Raw genomic sequence first — 13,087 nt, 5'->3', positions numbered from 1 at the left:
GAAATTAAGCACAAAACATGGTTTAGAGATGAATAATCATGTGTATGTTGATTATTGCCCTTTAACTCTAGCTAGAAGCTTAAACATGGCTAGATGTGAACCTTGGGGGCATGTTACAAGTCTTGGGCTTGACGGAAACCAATGGTAAGGTGTATGTGGGCTTCAACTAAAAGAATGAGATAAAAGATAGGTTTCTTGTAGCTAATTCATCGGATGCTAGAACTAAACTATGAGGGTTAAAGTGCGGGTGTAAATAGTGAAATTTCCAATAAGATAATGGTGTAAAAGGCATGGGCTTGGCGCCAATTTGTTGCAATGCACACATGAAGGTGCACCAGGGTGACAAGTTGCGGTGACTTGGGAATATACATGGCTTTGTTTCAATTGACATGTGTTGGTACTAATCTTCTAATTAAATCTAGGAATGGTGAAAAACAACAATGAAAACAATAAGGTCAAGATAAAAAGGGTTAGAAAGAATATTAAAAGATAAATTAATCTCAAAATATGGTTTAGAGATAAATAAACATGTGTAAGTCGATTATAGCCCTTAACTCAAGTGATAAGCTTAACCATGGCTAGATGTGAATCTTGGGAGATTGTTAAACTTCTTGGGCTTGACCCAAACCCAATGGAAATGTGTATGTGGGCTTTAATTGGAAGAAAAAAAAAAAATGAAAGATGGATTTCTTGCAGCTAATTCGGCGGATGCAAGAACTGAATTAGGAGGGTTAATCTGGGGTGTAAATAATGAAATTTCCCTTGAGAAAATGGTGCAAAAGGCATGGGCTTGGGGCCAATTTGTTGCAATGCACATGAAGGTGCACCTAGGTGCTGATTTGCAGTGACTTGGGCATTTACATGCCTTTGCTTCAATTGACATGCCTTGGATCAAGACTAATCTTCTAATTCAATCAGAGAATAATGAAAAACGACAATGAAAACAATAAGGTCTAGATAAAAAAGGAGAGAAAGAATTAAAAGGGATGTTAATCTCAAAACTTGGTTTAGAGATGAATAATCATGCGTAAGTTGATTATTGCAGTTAAGTCAGAAGCTTAACCCCGGCTAGCTGTGAACCTTGGGGGTTTCTTACACTTCTTGGGCTTGATGGAAACCAATGGTAATGTGTATGTGGGCATCAATTGGACGAATGAAATAAAAGACAGGTGCCTGGGAGCCAATTCATCAAATGTTGTGATACCCCGTTTTACGTGTGTTTTTATTGAAGGAGTAATTTGATTTAATTAAAATATTGGTTTTTTTATTTTAAATTATCGTATTTTAATTGAATTTATTTAGGATTGAACTTTATTTTGTAGAGCTTTCTTAATATTAATTATTATTTTTAGTTTAAATTGTTGTTTAGTTTATTTTAGTTTGTTTCTGGATTTAAAATTTTTGTTAGTTTTTACTAGTTATTTATTATATTTTAGTTAGATGTTGTGTTTAAATTATTTTATTCGATTTATAGCCTTTAAAATTATTTTCGCCGGATTAGTTTTTGGACTCCAGAGGTAAGGACTGGACCTCATTTCTTTTCCCCATCTTTTCTTTTTCTCTTTTTTCTTTTTCCTTTCTCTTTCTTTTCTTTTTTTTTTCTTTCTTTTTCTCCACTTCTTTCCTCAGGTTTCTCTCTCCCCATGCGCGCGTCTCTCTCTCTTCCATTTTCGTCATTTTCCTTCAGCCGCCCAGAGTCGCCGTTCGCTGGTGCTGTGACCTACACCACCCATCCAGATTTCTTCCCCTCCAACCGGTGATCATCCTCACCAAATTTCACCTCCATCCGAGCCACTGTTTGCCCCCATGAACTCCTTCAAGCCGCACGGCTTTTGGGCCATTCCGCTGCCGTCGTTCCATCTCCGGCCACCATCTCTTCACAGCTTCATCACTGACCTCTTGCTGTACTAAACCACCCATTTCCAGTTCTGATCTGTCATCGGAGCAGCCCCCACGACCTCACTTTCCATTTTTAGATTTTTGGCCTTCCACTGTGGTTTTCGCCACCACCCACAGCCAACCCTCCCACTAGCTTCATAAACACCTCTAAGCCATTCCATATCAATCTCAAGTCTTGGTTCGTCCCCATTCAAAAGTGGGTATTTTACAACCCCCGGCCACAGTGTTTTTACACTGGTACATTACTTTTTCTTCGCCCTTTTCAGCTCGTTGATCCTTTGAAAATTATTATATAGTGCTGTAAGTATTTTCCAAACTTCATTTTAGATTTAAATATATTATTGCTTTTACAATAAATTTGTGACTGGTTGGTTATTCCTGACTGAGTCCGAGGAGTCGGGGGTTGGATGGATTTGAGGATGGAGTTGTTTGTTTATTGTTGATGTGAGTTTTGTTGGTTAGTCTGTATCTTGATGTGTCTTGCCATTTGCATTGCATGGTGCATACATGTACATGTGTTAAATTATGAAAACTGAGTTTTCATGTGTAAATAGATTTTTGGATGCATGTGTATCACGACCCCAAGCTGAAATGGGGCATTATCTCGGTAGAGCTCCTCTGGTCACTCGGGAGTGTAATATACTTAGTGACATCCCCTGGGTTGTCGCTGGACAACAACTGGAGCAGGCGGGATGGTAACGCTCTCGTACAGACTCTGTGGCCCCACTGCTGGCGGGGGCTAGAGGATTCTTGGCTACGTACGCGAGGAGCGCAGAACTGGGTGTAACGAAGGGAGCCAGAGTGTGCGGATGACCCCTAGGGGAGGTCATGGTGTATTCGGTTAATGAAAATGGAAATTGTTTTGAGATTTTGATTTTGGGCCATTTTTTTGGGAAAATGGCGAGGAACAGTTAAAGGAAATATTTTGGGGCTAAATGAGACTTTTGGCGTGCGTGGAAAAATGTGAATTTTGGGACATGTGTATTCAACATCTTTTCATGCATATTGTTGAGTGTAATATTTTTTTATCTTGTGGTGTTTGGATTATTACTTACTTGCGGCACCATTTTGGTACCGTAGATTTTGATGCAGAGGTCAGGAGGAGGCTGAGCTCGAGGAGGCGGCTCCGCCAGAGTATTGACTTGGAGTTGTTTTATGTTGGAAATTATCTCTACTAGTTTTTATGTTATGTAATTTGGGTTTGAAACAATGTTGAGACTTGTAATATTTTATTATGTGTGATTTAAGCGAGTTTGTATTTAAACAAAATTATGGTACTTAGTTGTAAGACTTTTAGTATCTGTTGCATGGTTTTATTGTACACTTGTTGTATGTAGACACACTTGGCACTTGGCGATGGGATGCGTGACCTATGTTGTCATCATCCCGACGCCTTAATTTCCACGTGTCCATACGTGGGAGTTGGGGGCATCACAAATGCTATTACTGAACTAGGCAGGTTAAGGTGGAGTGCAAGTAATGAGATTTCTCTTGCGAAAATTGTGTAAAAGGCTTGGGCTAGGGGCCAATTTGTTGCAATGCGCACGAAGGGGCACCTAGGAGCCCGATTTGCAGTGACCTGGGCATTTACATGGCTTTGCTTCACTTCACATGCCTTCAATTAAGACTAATATTCTAATTCAATCTAAGAATGATGAAAAACAACAAGAAGAACAATAAGGCCTAGATAAAAAAGTTGAGAAAGAATATTAAAAGGGAACTTAATCTCAAAACATGGTTTAGAGATGAATATTAATGTGCAAGTGGATTATTGCCCTTAACTCAAGTCAGAAGCTTAACCACGACTATATGTGAACCTTGGGGGTTTATTACACTTCTTGGGCTTGACGGAAGTCAATGGTAAGGTGATGGGCCCCAAGGTGGACCAAGTCGTAAAGATCTGTTGCAAGTTTTAGATGGGGCAATCACAAGATCAAGAGCTAGGAAGATCAAGGAAGCTAAGAAAGGATGAGTGAAATCCACTTGAGACGTGTTTAGCAAGAGCTCAACATTCAAGATAGGCTTAAGAAAAGGAGATCCAGTTTTCATCCATGTGATACGCTATGGAAGATAGGAATTGGGCCTATTGTTATTGAAGGCCTTGGACTTATTTACTTCATTAAAAGAGCTTATTTTATTAGTTTAGAATAAGTGGGCTTGAGGGTACTTAGCCCACATATGTCTTATTTCTAATGAAGTTGAGTTTTTGGGAATGCCTTGTATTTTATTTGGAAAGTATTATATTATTTGAATTAGGGTTTTAGGAGTTACTGTAGCGCGACACTGTTTAAGCTACAGTACCCGTGGCTCACTTAGGGTTTTGGGGGATTGTTTATTTAAACCAATTGTAGCCTCATTTGAGCAGGTTAGACATTATTGAAATTGTTGAATTTTATTCATTGAGAGTTGAGTTTATCTCCCCTTGTTCTTGATGGAATGTTTGAACTTATCAAAGGTAAATCACAACCTTTGTGGCGTTCCTCCTTTGTAATCTAGGTTCTTGAGATGGGTTCTTCAACGGGTCTAGATTTTCATATAATCTAGGTTCTTGAAACAATTTCTCATCGGGTCTAGATTCCTCCATCCAATAGACTTGATATTGGCTTTCTTCTGTTTGTTTTTCCAATATTATTATTGGGTCTCAAAGCGAGAGAATTGGGATTCACATCATTTGGTATTCAGAGCAAGGTTTCCAATCAGGTCTGATTCTATCGTTTATTTATTGCATCTTAAATTTTAGGGCTTCAATGTTCTAGAGTTCCCAAAAAAAAAAAAAAAAAAAGGTGCAAAATTTCATTTTTTCCTAGGGCTGCCAATTTACTCTATCATTTTGGTTTCATGTTCATCATCATAGGGTGGCTAAATTCCTTGTTTGAAGGCTGCCAAAATTTGCACCATCTAGGGTTTGAAATTTATAGGGTTTCATTGATTCCCCTCTATTTCCTTGTCAATTTGTATTTGTTTGAATTCAATTGTTTGATTATCACAATTGAATATTTCTATTTGTAGTTGAATTGTTGAGAAAAGAAAAGAAAAGAAATGAAAGGAAAGGAAAAGAAAAGAAAAGAAAAGAAAAGAAAATAAAAGAAAAGAAAAGAGAAGAAAAATCCAAAAAAAAAAAAGAGAGAGAAGGAAAGTAAAAGTAGCATATTCAATGGTTGCTACATAGTTACAATAAAAGAGAGAGAAAAAAATTTGTTGATTGGGTCTTGTCCTTAAAGGGGCTAAATTACCTCTTGTTACCTCATTCTAGTTGTTGTCTTGTTTTGTAATTACTCTTTCCCTCGTATAATTTTACCTTGATTCTTGTGTCATTTTGTTCTTTTCGTGTTTCTCTTGTTCTTGTTTTCTTGGACCTAATTACTAGTTGGAATAAGACAAGATTGTATTGTCTTGATTTAGTTCAATTAGTTCTAAAAGAACTTGAGTAGGAAAACTCTTGAGGTAAAAGGCAAGAGAGTGGGAGATCATTATTAGGAAAAAGTCAATTATTAGTGAAACACGAGTGGAGTGCCATTATTCTAGTGTAAACACGTAAGGGACCGTGTGAGGTCTTTTCTACTAATATTCTTTTTGTGCAGCACATACGATGTCTCATAAAAGTAACTCATCACCAAAGGGGATGGTAGATAGCTCCTTTGTGTTGTAGGCCATGCAACAACAGTTTGAGCAGTTGAACATGGTGTTAGGGGAAGTGAGGGATAGGATAGATCATTGAGATAAAGTGAGTAGAAATCTGCAAGGTGGGAGAGATAGGAGGAGACGTAAGCCTAGTATTGAGAATAAGTATGATAAGAATGAAGAGTATGGTGAGTCTCTTCTTGTCAAGCGCGCTCTCAATACACAAATTATGATGGATGATACAGAGCAACAAAGAGAGAACATTTTTCATACTAAATGCCACATCAACAACAAGGTATGTAGTATGATCATTGATGGGGGGAGTTGTACTAATGTGGCTAGCACTACTCTAGTTGATAAATTGAATTTACCAACCTTGAAACACCCTAGACCATGCAAGTTGCAATGGTTAAATGATTGTGGGGAGATTAGGGTAAATAAGAAAGTGCTAGTATCTTTTTCAATTGGAAAGTATCAAGATGAGGTGCTTTGTGATGTTGTGCCTATGCATGCTGGCCATATTTCGTTGGGGAGGTTGTGGTAGTGTGATGGGTTTAGAAACATGTACAGTTTTGAAAAGGATGACAAAACAATCAAACTTGCTCCTTTAACTCCAATGCAGGTCCATGAGGACCAACTGAAGTTGAAAAGTAAGATTGATCAAAAAAGCAAGAGTGAAAGTGAGGTTGATAAAAAAAGAAAGATAGAAACTGAGATTGATAAAAAAAGAGAGAGTAAAATTGATGTTGAGCGAAAAAGAAAGAGTTGGAGTGAGATTGAGGAAGAAAGAAATTATGAAACCTCAAGAAAAAGAGAGAATAAGTTGAAAAACAATTGTGAGGCCGAGAGTTCAAAAAAAGATGTTGAAAAAGGGATTGAAAGAAAAGAGAGTGAAAAGGAAAAAGAGAGTGAAAGAAAAAAAAAGAGTGAAAAGAAAAAAGAGATTGAAAGAAAAAACGAGAGTGAGGAAAGTGAGAGAGAGAAAAAAAAAGAGAGAAGTGAGTTTTTATACTAGGGTGAATTTTAATACTAACAAACTTAAAGAATCTTTGCCTAGTGTTGTTATCTCTATGTTGGAGGGATATAAGGTCATGTTGCCTAGTGATGTTCTTTGTGGATTGTCACTTTTTAGAGGAATAAAGCATCAAATTAATAGTGTGACAGCATTGGAGAATTGGCAACATTACCTTTGGCTAGAAGAATTTGTCCTACATACCAAACATAAGTCCTTGATTCACTTGAAAGGACAATGTAAGTTTAATAGAATGAATGCCAAGTGGGAGGAATGTAATGGGACTTTTTCTCATGTCATCAAATACACACATGGTAAGGAAAATTTGGTGGTTGTTGCAATATCAAGAAGGTATGTCCTTGTCTTCATTTTGGATGCAAAGTTATTGAGATTTGAATATGATAAGAAATTGCATGCTAGTGATGATGACTTTGATAGTGTATATGGAGTATGTGAGAAAGTAGCATTTGGTAAGTTCTATAGACTAGATTGGTACTTATTTAGAGAGAATAGACTTTTTGTGCCTAATAGTTTTATGTGTGAGTTGCTTGTGATTGGAGCACATGGAGGTGCTTTGATTGGACATTTTGGTGTAAAGAGGACCTTAGAAGTGTTGCATGAATATTGGTGGGAGTATTGTTATCCATTCATTGAGTTTGCATATAGTTGGAGTGGTCAGTTTAGTGTAAAGAAGAATTTAGACGTATTGCATGAACACTTTTGGGAATACGGTTTGCCATTCATTGAGGTCGCATATAATTGGAGATGTCATTTTGGTGTAAGGAAGATTTTAGATGTGTTTCAAGAACGTTTGTGGGAGTATCATTTTCCTTTCATTGACTTGTTGCATGAATGTTTGCGGGAGTATCGTTTGCCTTTGTTAGAGTTTGCATATAATAGGACCATACATATTATCATTTTTTATTCTCATTTTGAAATTGTATATGATTTTAATCCACTTACTCCTTTAGTATTGATGTTTTTGCTTGTTGATGATATGAGTGGCTTGGATAGACCTTTTCACATTCTTGAGAAAATTAATGATAATTCATATCAAGTGGATCTTCTAGGTAAGTACCATATTTCTACTCCTTTCAATGTTTCTGATATTTTTCGCTTTGATCCAGGTGAAGATTCGAGCTTGAATCCTTTTGAGTAAAGGGGGAATGATGGGCCCCAAGGTGGACCAAGTCGTAAAGATTTGTTGCAAGTTTCAGATGGGGCAATTACAAGATCAAGAGCTAAGAAGATCAAGGAAGCTAAGCAATGATGGGTGAAATCCACTTGAGACGTGTTTAGCAAGAGCCCAACATTCAAGATGGGCATAAGAGAAGGAGATCCAGTTTTCATCCATGTGATACGCTATGGAATATAGGAATTGGGCCTATTTTTTATTGAAGGCCTTAGACTTATTTACTTCATTAAAATAGATTATTTTATTAGTTTAGAATAAGTGGTGATGTGAACCCCAATAGACTTGCTTTGAGACCCAACAACAATACTGGAAAAACAACCCCAAGAAAGCCAAACTCAGGTATATGGATGGAGAATCTAGACCCAATAAGAACCCGTTCAAAGAACCTAGATTATATCAAAATCTAGACCCATTGAAGAACCCGTCTCAAGAACCTAGATTACAAAGGAAGAACGCCACAAAGGTTTTGATTTACCCTTGATAAGTTCAGAAGTTCAAGAAGAACAAGAGGAGGTCACTCAACTCTCAATCACAATTCCATATAGTCTGCCTCTCAAATGAGGTTACAAGTGGTTTAAATAGACAATCCCCAAAAACCCTAAGTAAACAATGCGTCGGGTACTGTAGCGTGAACAGTGCCATACGCCGCGCTACAGTTACTTCTGAAACCCTAGTAAGACATAAAATTTTAACTTTCCAAATAAACCCTTGGCCAAAAATACAAGGCCTTCCCAAAAATAACCCTAGTCCATTAGAAATAAGACATACGTGGGCCAAGCATCCTCAAGCCCACTTCTTCTAAACTAATAATAAAATACCGTCAAACAAATTGAAAGCCTTAACAACAATAGGCCCAATCTCTAAGTCATGTCTTCCATAGCTTGTATCAAGTGGATCAAAACTGGTTCTTTTTCCTTGAAGCCCATCTTGAGTGTTGGGCTCTTCCTATCTTCATCCCAAGTGGATTGCACCAATCTTTGCATTGCTTCCTTGATCTTCTTGGCTCTTGATCTTGTAATTGGCCCATCTGGAATTTGCAAGGGATCTTTAAGGGTAGCTCCACCTTGGTTCCCATCAAGTGGGCTTGAGGGTACTTATATGTCTTATTTCTAATGAACTTGAGTTTTGGGAAGGCCTTGTATTTTATTTGGAAAGTATTATATTGTTTGAACTAGGGTTTTAGGAGTTACTGTAGCGTGAGATTGTTCAAGCTACAGTACCCGCGGCTCACTTAGGGTTTTGGGGGATTGTTTATTTAAACCAATTGTAGCCTCATTTGAGCAGGTTAGACATTATTGAAATTGAAAAATTTTATTCATTGAGAGTTGAGTTTATCTCCCCTTGTTTTTGATGGAACGTTTGAACTTATTAAAGGTAAATCACAACCTTTGTGGCGTTCCTTCTTTGTAACCTAGGTTCTTGAGACGGGTTCTTCAACGGGTCTAGATTTTCATATAATCTAGGTTCTTGAAACAATTTCTCATTGGGTCTAGATTCTTCCATCCAATAGACTTGATATTGGCTTTCTTGGGTTTGTTTCCCAATGTTGTTTTTCATCATTCTTGGGTTGAATTAGAAGGTTAGTCTTGATCCAAGACAAGTCAGTTGAGTCAAAGCCATGTAGACAACCAAGTCACCGCAAATTGGCACCTAGCTGCCCTTCATGTGCATTGCGACAAATCGGCCCCTAGCCCACGCCTTCCGCAATATTTTTACAAGAGAAATCTCACTAGTTACACTTCACATTAACCCACCTAGTTCGGTAATGGAATCCGACGAATTGGCACCCAGACTTCTATCTTTTATTTCATTCTTGCAATTGAAGGCCACATACACCTTACCATTGGTTTCTGTCAAGCCCAAGAAGCGTAACAATCTCCCAAGGTTCACATCTAGCTATTGTTAACCTTATGACTTGAGTTAAGGGCAATAATCGACTTAGACATGACTATTTATCTCTAGACCATGTTTTAAGAGTAATTATCTTTTAATATTCTTTCTCACCCTTTCTATCTTGACCTTTTTGTTTTCATTGTTGTTTTCCATCAATCTTAGATTCAATTAGAATATTAGTATCGATCCAAAACATGTCAATTGAAACAGAGCCATGTAAATGCCCAAGTCACCGCAACGTCGGTGCACCTTCATGTGGGCATCGAAACAAATCGGCGCCAAGCCCATGCCTTTTACCCCATTTTCTCATTGGAAACTTCACTATTTACACCCCAGCTTAAACCTCTCCTAGTTTAGCTCTAGGATTCGATGAATTTGCTGCAAGAAACCCCTGTCCTTTATCTCATTCTTTCAGTTGAAGCCCACATACACCTTTCCATTGGTTTTTGTCAAGCCCAGGATGTGTAACAAGCCCCCAAGGTTCACATCTAGCCATGTTTAAGCTTCTAGCTAGAGTTAAAGGGCAATAGTCAACATACACATGATTATTCATCTCTAAAACATGTTTTGTGGTTAATTTCCCTTTTAATATTCTTTCTCACCTTTTTTCCTCGAAACATGTTGCTTTCATTGTTGCTGTTCATCATTCTTGGGCTGAATTAGATTATTAGTCTTGATCCAAGACATGTCAATAGAAGTAAGGTGATGGGCCCCAAGGCGGACCAAGTCGTAAAGATCCTTTGCAAGTTTCAGATGGGTTTATTACAAGATCAAGAGCTAGAAAGATCAAAGAAGCTATGCATGGATGGGGGTGCAATCCACTTGAGAAGTGTTTAGCAAGAGCCCAACATTCAAGATGAGCTTGAGAGGAGGAGATCCAGTTTTCATCCACGTGATATGCTATGAAAGACATGACTTGGGCTTATTGTTATTGAAGGCCTTGGACTTATTTATTTCAATAAAAGAGCTTATTTGTTAGTTTAGAATAAGTGGGCTTGAGGATGTCAGCCCACACACGTCTTATTTCTATTGAACTAGGATTTTTGGGAAGGCCTTGTATTTTGGCCAAGGGCATATTTGGAAAGTTATTATTTAAAATAAACTAGGGTTTTAGAAGTACTGTAGCTCGGGACTGTTCATGCTACAGTACCGTGGCTCACTTAGGGTTTTGGGGATTGTTATTTAAACCACTTGTAGTCTCATTTGAGAAGGTTTGACAATTGATCAATTTTCATTGTGAGTTGAGTTTACTGCTCTTGTTCTTGATTGAACGTTTGAACTTATCAAAGGTAAATCACAACCTTTGTGGCGTGCCTCCTTGTAATTCGGGTTCTTAAGACATGTTCTTCAATGGGTCTAGATTTTAATATAATCTAGGTTCTTGAAACGGGTTCTTAACGGGTCAAGATTCTCTATCCATAGATTGATTTTGGCTTTCTTGGGTTGATTTTCCAATATTGTTGTTGGGTCTCAAAGTGAGTCGATTGGGGTTCATATCATTTGGTATTCAGAGCAAGGTTTCCAATCAGGTCTGATTCTATCTTTTTATTTATATTATATTGTTAATTCTAGGGCTTCAATGTTCTAGGATTGCCAAAAAAAAAAAAAAGCAAAAAAATTCGTTTTTCCTAGGGCTGCCAAAATTTGCACCATCTAGGGTTTGAAATTTCTAGGGTTTCATTGATTTCCTTATCAATTTGTATGTGTTTGAATTCAGTTGTTTGATTATCACAATTGAATATTCCGGTTTGTGGTTGAATTGTTGAGAAAAGAAAAGATTATCACAATTGAATATTCCGGTTTGTGGTTGAATTGTTGAGAAAAGAAAAGAAAAAAAAAAAAGGAAAGGAAAGGAAAGGAAAAGAACAAAAAAAAAAAGGAAAAAAAAATTCGGAAAAAAAAAGTAGAGAAAGAAAAGGATTTTGAGTATAAGTTGTTTGAAATACTTTGCCATATGAGATTGAATGGTTTGGCATTGATTGAGCGTTATCTTTAAAGGGGCTGAATACATCTATCTAGTTGATATCTTGTCTTATAGTTACCCTTCCATCCAATAATTTCCTTAATTCTCTTGTTGTTTTATTCCTTTCGTGTTTCTTTTGTTCTTGTTTCTAGGACCTAATTATTAGTTGGGATAAAATAAGGTTGTATTGTCTTGATTTAGTTCAATTAGTTTTGAAAGAACTTGAGTGAGAAAACTCTTGAGGTAAAAGGCAAGAGAGTGTGAGATTATTATCGGGAAAAAGCCAATTAAGATTGAAACACGAGTGGAGTGTCATTATTTGAGTGTAAACATGTGAGGGAGAGCGTGTGAGGTCTTTTTCCACTAACATTATTTTTTGTGCAGCACATATGATGTCTCATTAAAATAACTCATAACCAAAGGGGATGTCAGACAATTCATTCTTTTTGTTGCAGTCCATGCAACAAAAGTTTGAAAGGTTAAATTTGAAGTTGGGGGAAGTGAGGGATAAGATGGAAAAACAAGGTGCATTGATTAGAAATTTGCAAAGTGGGAGAGATAGGATGAGATGTGAGCCTAGTATTGAGAATAGGTACAATAAGAATGAAGAATATGGCGAGTCTCTTGTTGTTAGACATGCTCCCAATACAGAATTTAAGATGGATGGTATAGAGCAACAAAGAGATAACATTTTTCATACTAGATGCCACATCAACAACAAGGTATGTAGTATGATTATTGATGAAGGGAATTGTACTAATGTTGCTAGCACTACTTTAGTTGAGAAATTGAATTTACCTACTTTAAAACACCCTAGACCATACAAGTTGCAGTGGTTGAATGATTGTGGGGAGGTTAGGGTAAATAAGCAGGTGTTAGTATCTTTTTCAATTGGGAGGTACAAGGGTGAGGTACTTTGTGATGTAGTGCCTATGCATGCTGGCCATATTTTGTTGGGGAGGCCGTGGCAGTGTGATAGGAGAGTGATCTATGATGAGTTTAGGAACATGTAAAGTTTTGAAAAGGATGGAAAAGCAATCAAACTTGCTCCTTTAACTCCAACACAGGTCCATGAGGACCAACTGAAGTTGAAAGTTGAGGTTGATCAAAAAAGAAAGAGTGATGTGAACCCCAATAGACTTGCTTTGAGACCCAACAACAATACTGGAAAAACAACCCCAAGAAAGCCAAACTCAGGTATATGGATGGAAAATCTAGACCCGATGAGAACTCGTTTAAAGAACCTAGATTATATCAAAATCTAGACCCATTGAAGAACCCGCCTCAAGAACCTAGATTACAAAGGAAGAACGCCACAAAGGTTTTGATTTACCTTTGATAAGTTCAGAAGTTCAAGAAGAACAAGAGGAGATAACTCAACTCTCAAACAATTCCATATAGTCTCCTCTCAAATGAGGTTACAAGTGGTTTAAATAGACAATCCCCAAAAACCCTAAGTAAACAATGCGTCGGGTACTGTAGCGTGAACAGTGCCATACGCCGC

The sequence above is a fragment of the Carya illinoinensis genome, chromosome 9 (genome assembly GCF_018687715.1).
Source record: "Carya illinoinensis cultivar Pawnee chromosome 9, C.illinoinensisPawnee_v1, whole genome shotgun sequence".
In the NCBI taxonomy this organism is placed as follows: domain Eukaryota; kingdom Viridiplantae; phylum Streptophyta; class Magnoliopsida; order Fagales; family Juglandaceae; genus Carya; species Carya illinoinensis.
This window is presented reverse-complemented; position numbering follows the sequence as displayed.